Here is a 22,545-nt window from a genome sequence, read left to right as displayed (position 1 = left end):
TGAACTTAACTGAGAAATGGGGTTTGACAAAATGGGAAATAGGGTTGATCAATTATTAAATGATGCAGTATAATTTTAATTTCTTCATGACCTTACCTAATAAATGAGAAATAAATTGCCAGGACATATTTGCAGCTGCTGAATTAAAATGTTAAGAATAAGCATTATCAATATGCATTTATTGAATAGTCATTTTTTGAACATACTGTCAAGCCCTGGGTCATTAAATATAGTTCCTATGCTCAAGAGCCTCAAGACTTATTTGGAGACATAAGAGATTCTGGATGATTGAGCTGGATGATTGACCAATGGGATATTTTATTAGTGCATATTAAAAATCATCTCTGACATACTCGATTTCTCTCAAATACTTATTATAGTTAAAAATTGCAGCATCCAGTAGCCACCAAATAATCATAAGCTTATTTAAATATAGAATATCTGATTCTCAAACAATAAGCTTCTCGTCCCCCATTTTCCTGTACTTGGATCCATTCCAATTTGGTAGGACTTGCTATATTTTGAACTCTTTAAGCATAACTTCCTGAAGCCGAGATTCACTTTCATTCAAGAAGAGGTATAGGTATAGAGTTGGTAGATGGATAGAAAGAAGCCTATGAATCTATCTAATCATTATACATAGCAAAATTTTATATAAATATGTGTGCTATTTTATTCATTAAGTATATCATTGTGCTAAAATATTTCTTGGAAATGTTATACACATTAATATATCACATACATATATATATGGAAATATGTATGTGTGTCTGTGTGTATACACACACACACACATATATATATATACATATATGGAGAGAGAGATAGTATGTAATAATACTGATAAAAATAACTTGGTATAGTGTATAGAAAGCCAGCTTCAAAACCAGGAAAATCTGCTTTTAACTCCCACCTTTGTTATATATTAACTTCATGGCCATTGGTAATCATTTTACATCCCAGAGCTCTAAGCAAGTCTTTAAGATTATAAGGTACAGAAAACACCATTGTCTACATAGGCAAGAAGAATATCTTTCAGTGAGTTTCCTATACCAATGAAATAATTGATCTAGTCCCTATGCCTATTAACAATATAAGTCAATAAATACTGAATAGATAGTGAATACTGAAAACAGTAAACACTTCATGTATTGAAAGAAGGTAATAAATAATGAGGGATAAAAGTTCAGGAAGAAAGGAGTGATATCAAGCCCCCTTGAAAGAAGGTGAACACCTAAATAGGTGAAGATGAGGACTGAGGGCTTTACAAGTAAGAGCAGTATTTCAATAAAGGTAACAAAGGCAGAGAAAATAGGAATGTAGAAATTTTGGAAGGCTTTGAATGCCTGTCTAAGAAATGTTAACTTCCTGACAACAAACAAGAAGACAAACTTTTAAATTTAATATGTAGTATTAGCATTTTATACATCATGCTCTTAGTTCCAGAGAGTCAACAACTCAATAAATCAAGCTATGACTTTTGTTAACTTCCAAATTGTAAATTTGCACACTGAAAATTTAACAATTGGCTCTCTCCACCCCATAGGAGGTCAGTTTAACATACCCACTTCTCAAGCTGTTTTCCTCTCTTCTTAAGGTTCTATTTTTAAAGATAAATTTTCTATCTTTCCAACAGGGACCATGTTGAATGTTGACCAAAATCAGACTGTTACAGCTATATTCCTACCGAGAGGATTTTCTGATTATCCACATCTTCAAGTCCCTCTCTTCCTTGTGTTTTCTACAATTTATGTGATAACTGTTGTGGGGAATCTAGGCATGACTGTAGTCATCAGGATCAACCCCAAACTTCACACCTCCATGTACTTCTTCCTCAGCCACTTGTCTTTTGTGGATCTCTGTTACTCTACTGTAGTTATACTCAAACTACTAGAGAAATTACTTGTGGAAGATACAACAATCTCTATTACAGCATGCATCACACAGTTTCTTTTTACTGCAACGTCTGTGGTGACAGAGACATTCATGTTGGCAATGATGGCCTATGACCGCTTTGTGGCCATTTGTAAACCCTTGCTATACACAGTGGCCATGTCTCAAACACTCTGTGCACTGATGGTTGCTGGGGAATATTCATGGGGAATAATATCTTCTTTGATATTCACATAATGTCTTTTTGTGGAACTAACATTATCAATAACTTTCTTTGTGAGAACTCGGTCATCCTTTCTGCTTCCTGCTCAGACAGACAATTTAGTGAAATAATACTTGTTGCTTTTGCCAATTTCAATGATTATAAGCACTCTTATAACCATTATCATGCCCTATCTTTTTATTTTTATCACTGTTATGAAGATGCGTTCAGCCAATGTGAAGCAGAAAGTCTTCTCTACCTGTGCCTCCCACTTGACTGCTACAATCATCTTCGATGAGACCATTCTCTTTCTCTATTGTGCACCCACTTCCAAAAGCTCATGGCTCATAGTCAAAGTGACTTCTGTTTTTTATACAATAGTGATCCCTATGCTAAACTCCATAATATATAGTTTGAGGAACAAAGATGTGAAGGAAACCTTCAGGAAATTAATAGGCAAAACTGTATTTTTAGTTGAAATGTATGTGTATGTGTGTGTGTGTAGCATATACTTAGATATGTACGCATTTTCTCCCCTAATAAAATATGAGTTATTTGTGACCAAGAACTATTTATTATTTGTCTTCACATCCCCATCACCTAGTAAAATTTTTCGTATACAGTAGATGCTTAATAATACTTAGTGATTAAATAATTGCCTCTATGCTTAGATGTTGCTAATCTAGCCAATGATAGTATTGAGCAAGAATTATTTCATTTCCACCAAATATTCTAGTCCAAGGAGTTAGACTATAAAATCAATGCCGTCAGTATCCTAGAACACATCCTTCCCCTACTGCATTATAAAATTTGTGAAGATGAACTTTGGAGTTAATCCAAGGAAAGAACTGAGAAATATTCCCAGCAGAAATATATCAGTAAGGTTAATAAAACCCCTAACAGAACATAAAACAGATATACTATTTGTGGGTTAAAACCTGAAAGAGGGAGAATTGAATCACTGACTTCAGTATAATTTGATTTGTTTCTACACAGTATGGAATGATTTCTTCATTCCTTTTAAGGATTTTAGAAAAAACAAGGCAGTTCTTTGAGAAGCCTTACCTTCTCTCAAGGTTATTGAGGAAAAGAGGAAGACTTTTCTGACCAAATGACTTTTATGGCCATTGCATTCAGGTATAAAGAAAGCATTAATGGATATCAGAAAATTCTTCTCAAAGAAGGTATGATTTTATTTGGCACTTCAAGGAAGCCAGAGAGGTTAGATGAAGAATAGGAAGAAAATTCCAAGCAAGGGGTACGATAAAGTGAAAATCCTCAGTCAGGATATGGTATGTTGTATTTGAAGAGCAGCAAAGGAGACAGTGCCATATGTCACAGAGTACAGGGGTTTGGGGATGGTGTGGGAGTAGTGTGTAAGAAGACTAAAATGTTATATGGGGGCCATGTTACGAAGGGCTTTGAATTTTTAAAAAAAAATGATGCTATATTTGACCCTGGAAATAATAGTGAGACACTACAATTTACTGAATAAGGGAAAATTTAATTCCGGGTAACTGGATATATTTATATATTTATAACTGGATGCAGTGAACGTTTGGTGACTTTGATATCTGAGCAAGCTCTGCTCAAAAATGCCTGGTTTAGCTGCCTTCATGGCTATTGGAACAAATAATTCTCATTCACTAGTCCCACCTGGGAAGTCTTTGCATGAAGACAAACCCCACCCCTACATTAACTCACTGACAGGTCGGAGGCTTGTCAGTTACCCTCAACCTACTTTAGCCCATCTGCTGAGTTAGCCACATTACAGCAACATTTTGGAGTCACAGGTAAGAGTCGAGTGGCAGGTAGACACCAAAGGTAGATAAGCAGTCCTGAAAGGGGCTCAGAGAGTCCTTAAATCAGAAGTTCTAGTCCTTCTTGTAAACCCCATATACCCCTTTCTCTCCCCATTTGGTAATTAAATCAAATGTTTGCTGTTAACATGATTTCTAGACTTTTTCTTGTCTGGTGCTTACTATGACAATTAATAACTACATTTCTAAAAAAAATAAAAAACCCAATAGTTTGTGTTGGACTCATCTTCAATAACATGCTTGAATAAGCCATGTTTAAACAATTTATCATGTAAAATCATAAATAAAATAGAGATTACTGAGAGGAGACGTAGGATTTATTTCATTATGTTCCTGGAGAGAAAGTCTTAACTCCCTTAACGTATATGGATGCATGCATATCTATCTATCTATCTATCTATCTATCTATCTATCTATCTATCTATCTATCTATCTATCTATCTATCTCTCTATCTATCTATCTATCTATCTATCTATACACACATATATATATATAAAACATAATTATATGTTTGTGCGTAATTATGCTGCATACATATTTCAACAAACCTATGTATTTTATGTGTTTAAAAACATTATTCAGAAAACGATTCCATAAGCTTCTTCACACTTCCCAAGATCCAGAACGTATGAGCAGAGGAATAAGTGCTGATCTAATCCTTTATAGACTACATATTAAAAGAGAGCAGGTATGTTTCAAGGGTGTGTCTTCAGAAAATATTGTATTGTAATCATTATTCATGCAAAATGCAGTGCAAACAAGAAGTGCTTAATATAATTTTAAAACCTTTTATTTAGCAGAATTTAAATGAACTGTACTTAATTTAATTGATTGTTTTTCAAGTTAGATTTAATATAATTGAATTTCCCTATGTTTATCTTTACTATGCAGAGCTATTCTGACAGATGACAAGGTAAAGGGATAATCCAATAATTCCCTCCCTTATTCTTTTCACGTATTAAGTATACCATAAATGATGATTCAGGTCAGCTCTCACCTAATTACTCCTCCCACTTCCCATTGACAAGTATTCAAAATAAAACATATTTTCATCAAAATTTTCTATTACTTTTTCATCCTTGGATAGTTTGACATTAATGCTTGAATAAGAGATTTGATTCAGCCTTATACGTTTATGAAAAAAGTTTTGGATGTCATTTTTGCATTATAAACTTATAATAATCAACAAACACAAACACTTGATATACAAAGTACAACTAAAAATAGGGTTGAATAAGCAACTGTGAGCTTCTCTTTTCCCTTTAATAGCTAATAACGTTCATAAGGTATAAATAGCATAACTACTTGTTCAGGTATCATTTCAAGAAAATCCCATTCAGTATATGTGACACAGGAGACACGAGATTATCTTTAATCGTCTCTTGTGGCCCATAGAGATTCTCAGCACCCTGATTCCCTAAGGCATTCAAGACAGATAAAAGCTCTAGAGCATTATTACAAGACACTATGTCTAGACATAGCAGAAACTATGATGGCCTAACATTATACTTTATAATATTATTACATATTATAGGTTTCTGTCTATTTTGTACTTGGCCATAACATGGCCAATGAAAACCAACTGAGGTTTGTTTTGTTGTTGTTTTTTTTTTCTATTCTCATATAATGCATAAACTTACTAATGGGTAATTCTGAGAATGTCTTTTTGGGGGGGGGGAGGGGAGTGTGGTGTGGTCATGAGGAAGCTTTTACCAACAGCTTAATCACCCAATGAACCAAGGAAAATAGGGGAAAAAGTCAGCCAAGGGAGCATACCTTCAGGCAAGTGAAAGGATCCAGACGTTGGTAATCTTTCCCTGCACAATGGTACTTCCTGATAGCCACAGATGTTTTGTTGGAGTCCTTCTGACTGACGTATGAGAAGGGTGCTCCCAGGCAAAACAGACATTTCTTAAGCTAAAATAATGTCTGTTCTAATAGTTATAACTCTGTACTGTTCTAGCATTTGTTGAATGCATGACATATTGCTAAGTGCTAGGAAGTAAGAAATTATAAATCATAATCCCTTCCATAAGTGTTATTAAAAGTTATTTGAGATTAGAGAACTTTTATTTTTCTATTTCAAAAGTCTCACATTTCTTCAATGTTACCTCTTTAACAAGAAAAATCACAAAGTCTATCTGACATAACAAATATTTTGGGAGAGTTGGGTCCTACCCCAACTCCCTACTCACTATTCCCCTAACTTACTAACTACATACATACAGAGAGAGAGAGAGAGAGAGAGAGAGAGAGAGAGAGAGAGAGAGAGAGAGAGAGAGAGAGAGAGAGAAAGAGAGAGAGAGAGAGAGAGAGAACTATGTGCTCACAATCTATGGTTTTGACATGGTAGGGAGGACCTGATACAAAAACTTCTACCAAACAGTAAATCACTGATTTAGTAAATAAATCGTAGTGACCTTCATGAAGCACTGAAAGACTAAATTAATTTGTTGCTGTTTAATTCTTTTATTTTTTTCTTTTTTTAAAGTTAATTTTATTTATTTTGGGTGCTCTACAATCACTTCCATATAACTAAGATCTTTTCGCCTCCCTTCCTCTCCTTCCCCCTTCGCTCCCCCCTTCCTCTCTGAGAAGGCATGCAATTTTGCATAGGTTCTACATAAACATTCTTATTAAATACAAAGCTCTCCTGCTCTGCCCTTTCACTGAACTTCAGTTCATATAAATATTTTCAGGCCTCTCTGAAGTCTTCCTTTACATCATTTCTTATTGGACAAGAGTATTCCATTACATTCATATACCACAATTTATTGTCATTCCCCTCTTGATTTCCATTTTTTGACCACAACAAAGTGTGCTGTTATAAATATTTTTGGACATGTGAGATCCTTTCCCATTTTTATGATCTCTTGAGAATACAGTCCTAGAAGCGGTATGGCTGGGTCAAAGGGTATGCAAATATTTGTAACCCTTGGGGCATAGTTCCAAATTGCTCTCCAGAATTATTAGATCAGTTCTCAGCTCCACCAACAATGAATTGGTGTTCCAACTCACCCACATTATCTCTCCAACATTTATTATCCACCTGTTTTGTGGTGTTAGCCGATCTGATAGGTGTGATGTGGTACTTCAGAGTTGTTTTGATTTGCAGCTCTCTAATCAATAGTGATTTAGAGCATTTCTTTTCATATGCCTATAGATGTTTTTAATTGCTTCCTCTAAAAATTGCCTGTTCATGTCTTTGACCATTTATCAATTGGGGAATGACTTGTATTCTTGTATATTTGACTTAGTTGTCTCTATATTTTAGAAATGAGGTCCTTTATCACAGACACTAGTTGCAAATTTTTTCCCCTATTTTCTCCCTCCCTCGTAATCTTGGTTGTATTGGGTTTGGTTGTGCAAAACCTTTTCAGTTTAATGTAATCCAAATTATCCATTTTGCACTTCGTAATGTTTTCTGTCTCTTGTGTAGTCAAAAATTTTTCTATTCTCCATAAATCTTGTATACTCTATTACTTGCTGCACTAATTTGTTTATAGTGTCAATCCAAGCGGTTTTCATACTTGCTGCTTAATAATACTTTTTTGAGATCTGGTAAAGATAGGCCACCTTCCCTAGCATTTCTTCTCATTAGTTCCCTTGATATTCTGGAACTTTGGTTCTTCCAGATGGATTTTGATATTGCTTTTTCTAGCTCTAGCAAAGAACTATCTGATAGTTTGGTATGGCACTGAATAAGTGACTTAATTTAGGTAGAATTGTCACTTTTATTACTCTGGCTCTGCCTACCCATGAGCAACTGATGTTTTTCCACTTACTTAGATCGTACATTATTCGTGTAAAAAGTGTTTTGCAGTTGTGTTTATACAGTCCCTGGGTTTGTTTTGCCAGGTAGACTCGCAAATATTTTATAGTGTCTGCCCTAGCTTTAAATGGCATTTCTCTTTCTATCTATTGCTCTTGGACTTTGTTAGTAACATGTAGAAATGCAGAAGATTTGTGTGAGTTTATTTTGTAATATGCATCTTTGCCAGAGTTGTTTCTTTATTTCAAGTAGTTTTTTTTTTTACTTGAATTGCTGGGATTCTCTAAGCATATTATATCTTCTGAAAAGAGTGATAACTAAGTTTCTTCTTTGCCTATTCTAATTCCTTCAATTTCTTTTTTTTCTCTTATTGCTACAGCTAACATTTCTAGTATCATATACAGTAATAGTGATTATAATGGAAATCCTCGTTTCACCCCTGATCTTACTGGAAATGCCTCTAGGTTGTCCTTATTGCATATAATGCTTGCTGAAGGTTTTATATAGATATTACTTATTATTTTATGGAAAGTTCCATTTATTCATATGTTCTCTAGTACTTTCAATAGGAATGGGTGTTGTGTTTTGTTGAAAGCTTTTTCTGCATCTATTGAGATTATCATGTGGTTTCTGTTAGTTTTGTTGTTGATATGATCAATAATGTTCATAGTTTTCCTAATATTGAACCAGTCCTGCATTCATGGTATAAATCCCACCAGATCATAATGTATCACTCCAGTGATAAGTTTCTGTACTCTTGCTGCTAATAAATTATTTAAATGTTTTGCGTCTACATTCATTACAGAAATTGGTCTATAATATTCTTTCTCTGTTTTGTCTCTTCCTGGATTAGTTTTCAAAACCATATTTGTATCATAAAAAGAATTTGGGAGGATTGCTTCTTCCCCAATTTTGCCAAATAGTCTATATAGTATTGAAATTAACTATTCTTTAAATATCTGATAGAATTCACTTGTGAATCCATCTGGTCCTGGAGAATTTTTCCCAGGGAGTTGATTGATGGCTTGTTCAATTCCTTTTTCTGATTTGGGATTAAGTATTCAGATTCCTCTTCTATTAGTCTGGGCAATTTATATCTTTTTAAAAATTCATCAATCTCATATAGATTGTTGAATTTATGGGCATACAGCTGGCAAAGTAATTTCTTATTATTCTTTTAATGTCTTCCTCATTGGAGATGAGTTCACCCGTTTCATTTGTGCTATTGGAAATTTGGTTTTCTTCTGTTTTTAATCAAATTAACTAAAGGTTTATCAATTTTATTGGTTTTGTCATAAAACTAAGTCCTAGTTTTATTGATGAATTCAATAGTTTTCTTAATTTCAAATTTAGTAATCTCTCCTTTGGTTTTCAGTATTTCTAATTTGGTATTTACGTGTGGATTTTCAATTCCTTCTTTTTCGAGCTTTGTCAGCAGCATGACCAATTTATTGATCTCCTTTTCCTCTATTTTAATCATATGAGCATTCAAAGATAAAAAAAAAAGAACTTCCCCTTAGAACTACTTTTGCAGTATCCCTTAAAATTTGGTAGGGTGTCCCATTATTGACATTCTCTTGAATGAAGTTGTTGATTTTTCCTATAATTTGCTGTTTAACCCACTCATTCTTCACTGTCACAATGCTTAGTTTCCAATTAGTTTTTGTTTTATATTTCCATGGTCTTTGATTACATATAATTTTTATTGCATTATTATCTGAGAGAGATGTATGGACTATCTCTGCCTTTCTTCACTGGATTGTGAGGTTTTTATGGCCTAGTACATAGTCAATTTTTGTATATGTGCCATGTACCTCTGAGATAAAGGTATATTCCTTTCTCTCCCCATTCAAATTTCTCCAGAGTTTTATCATATCTACCTTATCCAGAGCTCTATTCACCCACTTAATTTCATTCTTGTTTATTTAGAGATTAGATTTATACAGTCCAGAGAGGGTCAGGTTGAGGTCCACCAACAGTATAGTTTTGCTGTCTCTTTCTTCCTGTAACTCCCTTAACTTCTATAAGACTTGGATGCTATACCACTTGGAGCATATATATTTAGCAATGAAATTGCTTCGTTGTTTATGGTACCTTTTAACAGGAAATAGTTTCCTTCCTTATCTCTTTTGACTAGATCTATTTCTGTTTTTCCTTTAACTGAGACTAGGATTGCTACCCCTGCTTTTTTTACATCAGCTGAAGTACAAAATATTCTGCTCTAACCTTTTCCCTTCACCCTGTGTATATAACCCAGTTCAAATGTGTTTCTTGTAAACAACATATTGTTGGATTATGGTTTTTAATCCATTCTGCTATCCTTTTCCGTTTGATGGGAGAGTTCATCCCATTCACTTTCACAGTTATGATTACTCTCTGTGTCTTTCCCTCCATTCCCTTTTCCCTTGTTTGTACTTTTAGTTCTCCCTTCCCCTCCACAATAGAGTTTTCATTTTTGACAACAGCCTCCCTCGGTCTTACCTCCCTTCATTCATCTCCTCTCCCTTTTAATCCCCTTTTCCCTTACTACTTCTCCCTTCCCTTTTAACCACCCTTTCCTTTTCTTTCCCCTTTTCTTCCTACTGCCTACAGGGCTAATTTTATTTCTATGCTGACCTGAGTTTGCTGTACCCTCCTTGAATCTAATCTGATGAGAGTACTTCTCACACAATGCGTATCTCCCTCACTTCTTTCCTTCTACTGCAACATATTTTTGTGCCTCTTTCTGTGATGCAATTTATTTTTTTCTGCCTCCTCCTTTGCACATCTCCTATTACAATCCTTTCAGACCCTGAAATCATATTTGTTGTCATCATATCATTTAATTTATGCCTACTCCCTCTACCTATGTATATCCCTTTTAATTTTATAATAAATATACAATTCTAAGGATTAACTAGTATCATCTTCCCTTATAGGGATATAAAAAGTTTGTTCATATTGAATATCAAAATTTTTCCCCTGTTTACTTTTTTGTACCTCTCTGGAGACCTGCATTTGGAGATCAAATTTTCTATTGAGTTCTGGCCCTCAGGAAAGTCTGCAAATCCCTTATTTCAGTGAATGTCCATCTCCTTGCTTGAAATATTATGCTCAACTTTGTTGGCTAATTGATCCTTGGTTGTAGTCCCAGCTTCTTTACCTTACAGAATATGGTATTCCAGTTCCCTTGGTGTTTTAATATAGAAATAAGAAGGTCCTGTGTGATCCTAACTGTAGCTCCTCGATATTTAATTTGTTCCTTTTTGGCTGCCTGCAATATTTTCTCATTCACTTGACAGCTCTGGATTTTGGTAACTATATTCCTTGATGTTTACAGTTTGGGAGCCCTTTCTAGAGGTGAAGGGTATATTCTTTCCATGACTATTTTGCCCTCTAGGTCTGGGACTTCTGGGCAATTTTCCTTGATGATTTGTTGAATAACATTTTCCAGGCTCTCTTTTTTTCATCACGGCTTTCTGGTAAACCAATAATCCTTAAATTTTCTCTCCTGGATCTATTTTCCAGGTCAGTTGTTTTTCTAATTAGATATTTTACATTTTCTTCTATCTATTCATTCTTTAGATTCTGTTTAACAGATTCTTGATGTTTCATAGATTTATTAGCTTCTACTTGCCCAATTTTATTTTTATCAAATTGTTTTTTTTTTCAGTTAACTTTTGCATCTCCTTTTCCATCTGTCCAATTTTTCCTTCTAAGGAGTTATTTTCACCAGTTAGATTTTGTTCTTCCTTTACCATTTGTACAATTTTCCTTTTTAAAAAGCTGTTCTCTTCACTGAATTCTTTTTTTCATACTTTTAAAATCATTGATCAGTTTTTCATCTGTTTCTCTAATTTGAGTTTTAAAACTCTTCCTGTGCTTTTCCAAGAAGGCTCTTTGTGCTTCAGACCAGTTCATATTCCCTTCTGAATTTTCAGATTGATGTACAGTCTCAATGCTGGCCTCTTTGGTATTTGTGTTTTCGTCCTTGTCCCCATAGAAAGATTTTCTGGATTTTTCTTTTCTGCTTTGCTTCTTAATCATGATAATAACCCTTTTCCTAGTTTTTGAAGTGTGTCACTGAATCTATGGCACAGAGGGCTCTGTCCCACTGTTCTTGTACCTCAAACTTGATGCTTTGTGTGTTGTGGCCTCTGGTTCTTTCAGCTAGAAGCTAGAATGCTAGTGCTTACCTGGTGCTGAGCTGGCTGGTGTTTGAAAGCAGAGGTCAGGTAAGGTCTTTTTGAGTTTTCCCCACAGTTACCCTGAATCTTGCTCATTAAGTGTGCGGGAAGGGCGATCTGGACACAGGAGAGTCCTTTGCTGAGTTAGAGCATAAGCAAGCTCAGCTCTCTGAGCTAGTGTCATCCTGATTCCACTGGCGTACTGACGTTTGTCTGAGGTCCTGCTATTGGCAGTTGCTGAATTTACCCCACTAGGGCTCAGAACTTTCTCCAGGTTCATTGAGGTGGAGCTCTGATCCTGCACTGGTCTCCTTTGGCCACAGCAAGAGGAACCCTCCTTAGAGATCTTTCTAGCATCCTGGGCTGAGAATCTCTTTAGCCCTTCTTCTCCTTCCACTGCTCGAGGCTTTTCCCCTGGGAGATATTCACTGCACTCGTCAAGGTCAACAAGGGGAGGGAGATACTACTTACCAATTACTCCTCCATCTTGGCTCCCATAACTGGAAATCTGTTCAATTGTTTTAGTAACATCCAGTTCTTCATAAGCTCATGTGGGGTTTTCTCAGCAAAGATACTGGAGCGGCTTGCCGTTTCCTTCTCCAGCTTCTTTTATAGATGAAGAAACTAGAATAGACAGCATTAAGTGATTTGTTCAGGAACAAACAATAATTAAGTGTCTGAGGACAGCTTTGAGCTCAGGAAGATCAGTCTTCCTGAATTCAGGTCTGGTACTCTGTGTACCATACCACTTAGTTGTCCTAGCTTAAAGGGCAAGAGAAAAAGACAGGGAAAGAGTCAGGAGCAGAGCTGGGTTGAAAATGAACAATGCTATTCTGAAGACTTTCAAAAACAGAATCTTCTGTTTGAGAAATATGTAACAGTGCTTAATGTCGGGGTGGGGAAAAAGAGAAAAATAAAAACTGACGTGATAACTTTATTTTATATTTCAAAAGAATAGCAAGTTATTCACAATAGATTTGCTCTTCCATGTGCAATCTTTTTTGTGGTTTTTGTTATGCAAATGCTTGTTTTAGTCCATAAATTAAAATATTATAATTTTTTAAAAAGAACTAAATAGTTATTTCATCTCATGTGTTTACTAGATATTTAACACTTGTCAGATTGTTTAATTTCTCTTAGTCTTAGTTTCTTCATCTGTAAAAGAGGTGAATATATAAAAATACTCAACTAGGATAAATATTAAGGAGAAAAAAATGAGAAACGAAAGCATAAGAGTAATTGACAGGTGTTTGAAAGATTAAGGAGAGAAGTTAGATAGAAAAATGAAGATATAAAGACTAGAGAGGACATTAGAAATATAGGGCCAAGATTCTGGGTAAGTATGGTTACCTGTATGATAATGAAGACAGTAGAAGGATAAACGAAATATTTCTGCTAAAAAAAAAGTACCAGATTTTTTTTCTAGGCTTATCCTTGTTCACATTTTCCATATTTGGACAGCTCTCATTCATTTCTCATATCTCTGAGTCCATTTATATGTGTGTGTTGTTTTTAGGTTTGGTTTTCTTCTCTAAACCCTACCTAGTTCCCTAACCCATTAGTTTTTCCTTTATTCAACTTTAAATATTTAGACATTTTCAGCTTAAATTAAAATTTAAAAAATGACAACTAACATTTACATAGTATTTTACAGTTTTCAAAGCATTTCACATATGTGATCTGAAATGATTCTTTTAGAAATCTTATGAAATAAGTATTTTTATTATTTCCAATTTTCAGATGTGGAAAAAAATCAGTCAGAGAGTAAGTGACTTAGTCAGGTTCACATAGGTGGAATATGTATAATCTAGGAATCGGTTTCAAGTCATTCACACAATCAAAAACAAAAGAAAATAAAGAAAGTGGAAAAACTCAACAACAAACAAACAAATAAAACAAAAAACATTAAATATCTACTATGAGTCAGGGGTTGTGCAGAGTGCTATTGATATAAGAAGCCTGAGACAATCCCTGCTCTCAAAAAGTTCACAGTCCAATGCAGGAGAAAACATGCAAGAATTATGTATAAACACGCTAAATACAGGATAAATGGGTAATTATCAACAGATTTGAGAATTAAGAAGATTTTGAGAAAGATATTCTCTAGAGGGCAAAATTTTCACTGTGAATTAAATGAAACAAAGGAAACCATGAGGGAGACAAAAGTAAGGAGAGTATTCTAAGTGTTTTGGACAGTCAGTGAAAAATGTCTAGAGTAGAAAGATTGGATACGAAAACATTTTCATTTTTTTCATTTTTTTTAATTCTGAACTAAAAAAACAAAATATACATTTCCATAACATAGTAGATTGGAAGGAGGAAAAAGATGATTGTGCATGAAATTGCAATGAACAGCAAAAAGAACAGAATGACTAGATCACGATGTAAGTAGTAAGCATAAGTTCTAAAAAAACACTGGAAAGATTGGGGTGACTGGAGGAGTAAGAGAGGCTACAAAGACCTTTGAACACAAAACAGAGAACCATGTTGGGAGCTGATAGAGCCCCACTAAAGGTGATTGAAAGAGGTGGTGTGTGCAACAGTCAGACTTGCACTGTAGGAAGATCCCTTTGTCATCTGATTGTAGGATGGGCTAGAGAAGGGACAAACTTGTTGCAAGGGGATCAATCTGTAGGTTATTACATTAGGCTACGTATGAGATGATAAAGGCCTACATCAAATTGGTGGGAATATCGAAGGCGAAAAAGTAGTATGTGTGGGTGGAGCCAACATGGCGGAGTGAGAGCAACTACTCACCTAAGCTCTTAGACAAACTCCTTCAGATACCTCTAAAAAGAGAATCTGACCAAATTTTGGAGGTGCAGAATCCAATAGGAGACAGACTATGGCAGATTCACAGCCCAAGACAGACTGGAAGGTCGATGGGAAGGATCTGTTCCTCGGGGGTAAATCCACAGCACATAGCACAGTGTGTCCAACACAGCTGAGCAGGAAAGCCCCGGGGCCACCTCAGGCAGCATCAGTACAGCAGAATGGCAGAGTGGCAACCCAGGGTGGAGCCAAGCAAGTGAAAGCCACTGAGCCCCAGATATCAGCCATGACAGCTCCTGAGACTTTCAGCTCACAGATTAAACATCTGTAAGTCACATACTTGAACTTCCGGGAGTCAAAATGGTGGAACAATTGGTAAATGCTCTCTCCTCCTCCCTTGCTGACCTTGAAAGTACCATAAAATATTTTCCCAGAAAAATTCTGGATCAATGGGAACAATGAAGGGGCAAACAGTCTCATAACACCCGAGGCTGGGAAAATAGTTAAGGGGGATTCCCCTTACTGTGGCAGAGGTGAACCAGAAGGAGAGGGGTCCCAGGGCAGTGGAAACTCACACTAGGATCCAGGTGTGCCACAGCGCTAGGAGAGGAGTCCCAGGGGGAGTGGAAACTCACACTTGCATTAGGACCCAGGCATGCCTCAGAGCTGGGAGAGGAGCTCCAGGGGAGGTGGAAACTTTTGCTAGGAACCAGGTGTGCCTCAGCACTCCAGGGGAAACGGGAGGCATCCAGGGCATCCAGGATCACCAATTCCTAAGCTTGCCTTTGCCTCAGCTCAGCTGAGGAGATCTCCACCTACCAGAACAACCCTCCCCCACACTTAACAAGCTAGCTCCAAGGCTGATCGGAAAACACAAAATAAAAAGCTAAAAAGGCGTCTTCCCTTAATGTTTTCACACCAGTCAGCTCAACACCAAGTTCTACAGCTTCTAACTGAAAGAACCAGAAGCCACAACATAAATCACCATCATGAGGAAGAAAAAGCAAAGCAGGGGCGACAAAACCATAAAATCTTTCTGTGGGGAAAAGGACCAAAACAACAATATCAAAGAAGTCAGTATCGAGACTGTACTTCGGAATGCTCCATGAACTGCTCCATGCACAAACCGCTCTCCTGGAACAGCTGAAGAAGGAAATAGAAGAAAAACTGGCTAATGATTTTAAAAGTATGAAAAAAGAATTCCATGAAGAGAATATCTCTTTAAAAAGGAAAATTGAACAAATGGAAAAGGAAGCACAAAACCTAACTGGGAAAACTGGACAAATGGAAAAGAAAACACAAAACATAACTGGGAAAATTGGACAAATGGGAAAGGAAGTACAAAAACTAACTGGAGGAAATAATTCCTTAAAAGGAATAATTGGACAGATAGAAAAAGGGATGCAAAAGTTAACTGATGAAAACAATTTGATAAAAATTAAAATTGGACAAGTAAAAACTAATGACTCTATAAGACATCAAGAATCACTCAAACAAAATCTAAGGATTGAAAAGATAGAAAAAAATGTAAAATATCTGATTGGAAAAACAATTGACTTGGAAAATAGATTCAGGAGAGAAGATTTAAGAATTATTGAGCTACCAGAAAGCCATGATGAATAAAAGAGTCTGGACAATATCTTCTAAAAACTCGTCAAGGAAAACTGCACAGAAGTGCTAGATCCAGAAGGCAAAATAGTCATAGATAGAATCCACTGTTCACCTCCCGAAAGGGATCCCAAACTAAAAACCCCAAGAAATATCGTTGTCAAATTCTAGAATTATCAGTTGAGGAGAAAATACTACAGGAAGCCGGAAAGAAACCATTCAAATATCGAGGACCAACAGTCAGGATCACACAAGACCTTGCAGCTTCTACATTAAAAGATCGAAAGAATTGGAATCCAGTATTCTGTAAGGCTAAAGAGCTCGAAATACAACGGAGGATCCATTACCCAGCAAAGTTCAGCATAACATTTCAGGCAAGGAGATGGACATTCAACGAAATTAGGGATTTCTCGACCTTCCTGACAAAAAGGCCAGAACTCAATAGAACATTCAGTCTTCAAGTGCAGGTATCAAGAGAGGCATAAAAAGATAAACAAGGGAAAACAAAAACTTGTTACTCAATTTGGGCAAACTGTTTACTTCCCTTTAAGGGAAGATGATACTTGCTAATCTTGAGAATTGTACATCTATTATGAAATATAAAAGAGAAATATATAAAGACAACGGGTATAAAGCAAATGATGTGATGATAAAAACATGATTTAAGTATTCCAAAGGGATTGTAACAGGAGATGTGAAAATGAAGAAGCAGAAAATGGTAAATTGCATCACAGGAAGAAGTACAAAATTATAGTAGAGGGAAAGAGGAGAGAGAGATGAGCATTGTTTGAGAGCTATTCTCATCTGATTTGGTTCAAGGAAGGAACAATAAAGTTAATTAAGTATACAAATCTAACTATCTCTAAAGGAAGTAGGAGGGGAAGGGGGAAGAAAGAGAAGGAGAAACTAAAAGGGAGGGAAGAAGTAGTAAGGGAAAGGGGAGTAAAAGGGAGGGGGGTCTGAAAGAAGGAAGGAAAGACTGGGGGAGGTGGTGGTGAAAAGTAAAAACTCTATTGAGGCGGGGAAGGTAGAATAGAGAACTAAAAACACAAGGGAGACAGGAGAACTGAAAGCACAAACAGTGGGAAAGAGGAAGGAGGGAAAGACACAGATTGTAATCATAACTGTGAATGTGAATGGAATGAACTCTCCCATAAAAGGAAGGTGGATAGCGGAATGGATTAAAATCCATAATCTAACAATATGCTGTTTACAAGAAACATATTTGAAATGGGAGGATACACACAGGGTAAAGGTCAAAGGTTGGAGTACAGTGTATTGTGCCTCAGCTGATGTAAGAAAAGCAGGAGTAGCAATCCTCATCTCAGACAGAGCAAACCCAGAAATAGATTTAATCAAAAGAGATAAAGAAGGAAACTATCTCCTGCTAAAAGGCACAATAGACAATGAAGCAATATCATTAGTAAACATGTATATTCCGAGCGGTATATCATACAAATTCTTACAGGAGAGGTTGGGGGAGTTGAAGGAAGTAGACAGCAAAACTATACTAGTGAGGGACCTCAACCTCCCCATGTCTGAACTTGATAAATCTAACCTCAAAATAAACAAGAAAGAGGTTAAGAAGGTAAATAAAACTCTGGGTAAGGTAGATATGATAGATCTCTGCAGAAAGTGAAATGGGAATAGAAAAGAGTATGTCTTTTTCTCAGCAGTGCATGGCACATATACAAAAATTGACCATGATCTAGGGCATAAAATCCTCGCAATCCAGTGCAGAAAGTCAGAGATAGTAAATAATCCTTTTCAGATCATAATGCAATAAAAATTACGTGTAATAAAAGGACATGGAAAGATAATCCAAAAATTAATTGGCAACTAAATAATCTAATCCTAAACAGGGACTGGGTTAAACAACAAATCATAGAAACAATTAACAACTTCATTCAAGAAAATGACACTAATGAGACAACCTACCAAATCTTATGGGATAGAGCAAAAGCTTCTCAGGGGAACTTTTATATCTTTGAATGCCTACATGAATAAAATAGAGAAAGAGAAGATCAATGACTTGGGCAAGCAGCTGAAAAACTAGAGAAAGAACAAGTTGAAAATCCCCAAGTAAGTTCCAAATTAAAAATACTGAAAACTAAAGGAGAGATGAACAAAATTGAAATTAAGAAAATTATTGAATTAATAAATAAAACCAACACTTGGCTTTATGAAAAAACTAATAAAATTTATGAAATTTATGAAAAAACTAATAAAATTAATAAATCTTTGGTCAATCTGATATAAAAAAGACAGAAGAAAACCAAATTACTAATACTCACCTCCAATGAGGAGGAAACTAAAACAATAATTATAAATTACTTTGGCCAACTTTATGCCCATAAATGTGACAATCTAAATGAGGTGGGTGAGTATTTTAAAAAATAAAAATTGCCCAAATTAACAGCCTAGGAAGTTGAATACTTAGAGAATCCCATCTCAGAAAAAGAAATTGAACAAGCCACCAATGAACTCCCTAGGAAAGAGTCTCTAGGGCCGGATGAATTTACAAGTGAATTCTATCAAATATTTAAAGAACAGGTTTTTTTCGAATTCTATATACAATGTTTCTGAAAACTGGGGAAGAAGGAGTTCTCTCAAATCATTTTTATGATGCAAATATTGTTTTGATTCCCAAACCAGAAAAAGTCAAAACAAAGAATGAAAATAATAGACCAATTTCTCTGATGAATATAGATCCAAAATTTTAAATAAGATTATAGCAAAAATAATACAGCAACTTATCAGGATAATAATACATTATTATCAGGTCAGATTTATACCAGGAATGCAGGCCTGGTTCAATATTAGGAAAACTAGTTGCATTGTAAATCGTACCAATAAAAAAAAGCTAACAAAAAGCACTATTATCTCAACAAATGCAGATAAAGCATTTGAGAAAATACAACACTTATTCCTATTGAAAACACTGGAAAGCATAGGAATAAATGAAACTTTCCATATAATAATAAGCAGTATCTGCCTAAGCCTTCATCAAGCATTATAAGCAAGGGGATGAGTAAGATGCATTTCCCAAACGATCATGTGTGAAACAATGATGTCCGTTATCATCACTGTTATTCAATATGATAATAGAAACATTAGCTGTAGCAATAGGAGAGGAAACGGAAATCGAAGGAATTAGTATAGGCAAAGAAGAAACTAAGTTATCACTCTTTGCAAATGATATGATGATATACTTACAGAACTCCAGAGAATCAAGTACAAAACTACTTGAAATAATAAACAATTTTGACAAACATGCAGGTTACAAAATAAACCCACAAATATCTTCTGCATTTCTTTATATAATAATAAGAAAGACCAACAGTAAGACTGAGAAAGAGAAATCCCATTGAAAGCTAAGGTAGACGCTACAAAATATTTGGGAGGCTACTTGGCAAAATAAACACAGGAACTACAGGAACACAGTTACAAAACACTTGTACAAAAAGTTAGATCTAAGTAAGTGGAAAAACATCAGTTGCTCCTTGGTAGGCTGAGCCTATACAACAAAAATGACAATCTACCTAAATTAGTTTACTTATTCAGTGCCATACCAATCGAACTATCAGATAATCATTTTCTAGATCTAGAAAAAGTAATGCCATAATTCATCTGGAAGACCAAAAAGTCCAGAATATCAAGGAAACTAATGAAAAGAAATGCTAGGGAAGATGGCCTAGCCCTACCAGATCTCAAATTGTATTATAAAGTAGCAATTATCAAAACCATTTGGCACTTGCTAAAAAATAGAGGGGTAGACCACTGGAACAGGTTAAGTATTCAAGACGCAGTAGTCAATCACTATAGCAATCGATAAACCCAATGACGCCAGCTTCTGGGATAATAACTCACTGTCCCACAAAAATTGTCGGAAAATTCGATAACAGTGTGGCAGAAACTGGGCATACACCAATATCTCATACCACACAAAGGAATAAAGTCCAAAAGTGTACATGATCTGGGTATAAGGACTGATATTATAAACAAATTAGTGGAGCAAGGAATAGTGTATTTATCATATTCATGGACAATGGAGAAAGTATTCACTGAACAAGACACAGAGAACATTACGAAGTTCAAAATGGATAATTTTCATTACAGTAAATTAAAAAGTTTTTGCACAAACAAAAACAATGCAGCCAAGATTAGGAGGGAAGCAGAAAACTGGGAAGGAATTTTTGCAATGGTGTCTGTGCTGAAGGCCTCATTTCTAAAATATATAGAGAACTGAGTCAAATGTACAAGAATACAAGTCATTCCCCAATTTATAAATGTCCAAAGATATGAAAAAGTTGTTTTCAGAGCAAGAAATTGAATCTATTTATAGTTATATGAAAAAATGCTCTAAGTCGCTATTGATTAGAGACGTAAATCAAAACAACTCTGACATTCCACATCATACCTATCAGATAGACTAACATAATAAAACAAGAAGGTGGTAGATATTAGAGAAGATGTGGGAGAGTTAGAACACTAATTCATTGTTGCTGGAGCTGTGAGCTAATCCATCCATTCTGCAGAGCAATTTGGAACTATGCCCAAAGGGCTACAAAGCCCCAGAAATACCACTTCTAGGACTGTATCCCCACGAGATCATAAAAGTGGGAAAGTTTTCCACATGTACAAAAATATTTCTAGCAGCTTTCTTTGTTGTGGCCAAAAACTGGAAATCAAGGGGATGTCCGCCAACTGGGGAATGGCTGAATAAATTTTGGCGTATGAATATAACGGAATACTATTGTGGTATAAGAAATGATGAACAGGAAGACTTCAGAGAGGCCTGGAGAAACTTATATGAACTGATGCTGAGTGAAAGGAGCAGAACCAGGTGAACTTTTTACACAGCAACAACGACAGTGTGTGAGGAATTTTTTCGGTAGACTTAGTACTTCATTGCAATGCAAGGACTTACAAAATTCTCAATGGTCTCTTAAGGCAAAATGCCTTCCACATCCAGAGAAAGAACCATGAAATTTGATTGCAGAATGAACCAGACACTTTTCTTTTCTATTATGTTTTGTTTTGGCTTTTTATGATTTCTCTCATTCATTTTAATTCTTCTATGCAACATGACTAAGGTGAAAATGTATTTAATGGGAATGTATGTTTAGAACCTATATAAAATTTTATGTCATCTCAGGGAAGGAGTGGAAAAGTAGGAGGGAAGAGGGGAAGGAAAGGAAAAAATCTAACATATATGGAAATGATTGTAGAGCACTGAAAACAAACAACCAAAAAATGCAAATTAAGGCAAAATTGGTTAACTGAATTTAGTTCGAGTTTTGTTGTTGTTGTGTATTTTTGCCTACAGACCCTTTCCTCTATCCATTGTACCACATAGGTACCACATTCACAATATGCAATACTTCTATTTCCTCATTTTTTCCTTCTCAGATTGTAACAGTAAGCACCCCGACATACACAGGGGTGGAGTTATCTCCTTTTCCAAAGGGAAAGACAACTTATGAGGGCTTAATAATCTCCTTTAATTAAGCACATTTCATAGAAAATAGAGAGAAATCAAATCAACAGACAGTGCTTCTGAACTGTCTGGCATATATCACAAATCTAAAGAAAACTGTCTGACCATACATACATAGATGCCAGAGAGGGAAGCACCAACATCTGGGTTTTCGAAACCAGGCGGCTCCTTAGTAGCTTCCTAGAGTCTCTTCTGGTCAAACAAACACTTCCATTTACTAAGCCCCAAAGCAAAACCCCACTCTCTTAATACATAAACATGTTTTAGAGCCAGAAGGCATAACAACCCTTGAGAACCAGTGTCTCATTAACAAAAGGTGTGGACCTCCCTACAAATCTTCCCAGGCCCATTAAGGGTTGGGAAGATCTTCCCATTAAGAAGCAAAATTATATTGACAATAAGCAAAAATACATTACAATACACAGTTCCATGCAACTCAAATTCATGACTCCTCCTTTCATAAATAGCTTCCACTATCCTTAATGCTCTAAGGCTAATGATTAACTCTATATTTTTTTCTATACAAACTATGCTGAGCACTGTGAAGAATCAGAGTAGCATGGTCCCATTCATCTTTTTAGATTTCTCTGATAACCCAGAGCTCTTCCTGATGTTCCAATGTTGTTACTCCAATATCCTTTAAGAGTTGTGTCACTCAGTTCTTTGCTTGCACATTTGTGGTGACAGATACATTCATGTTGACAGTGATGGCCTATGACTGGGTTGTGGCTATTTCTAATGTACACAGTGGTCATGTCCCAGACACTTTGTACACTACCGGTGACTGAGCCTATGCACGGGGAATTGTCAC

General features: G+C 35.7%; 2 pseudogenes; one reads left to right on the top strand and one right to left on the bottom strand.

Moving 5' to 3' along the window:
- LOC140516782 (olfactory receptor 5W2-like) overlaps positions 1 to 22,545 on the bottom strand; it is a 197,441-nt pseudogene that overhangs the window by 43,257 nt on the left and 131,639 nt on the right.
- On the top strand, positions 1,642 to 22,522 carry LOC140516675 (olfactory receptor 5D13-like; annotated as a pseudogene).

The sequence above is a fragment of the Notamacropus eugenii genome, chromosome Y (genome assembly GCF_028372415.1).
Source record: "Notamacropus eugenii isolate mMacEug1 chromosome Y, mMacEug1.pri_v2, whole genome shotgun sequence".
Classification (NCBI taxonomy): Eukaryota; Metazoa; Chordata; class Mammalia; order Diprotodontia; family Macropodidae; genus Notamacropus; species Notamacropus eugenii.
This window is presented reverse-complemented; position numbering and strand designations above follow the sequence as displayed.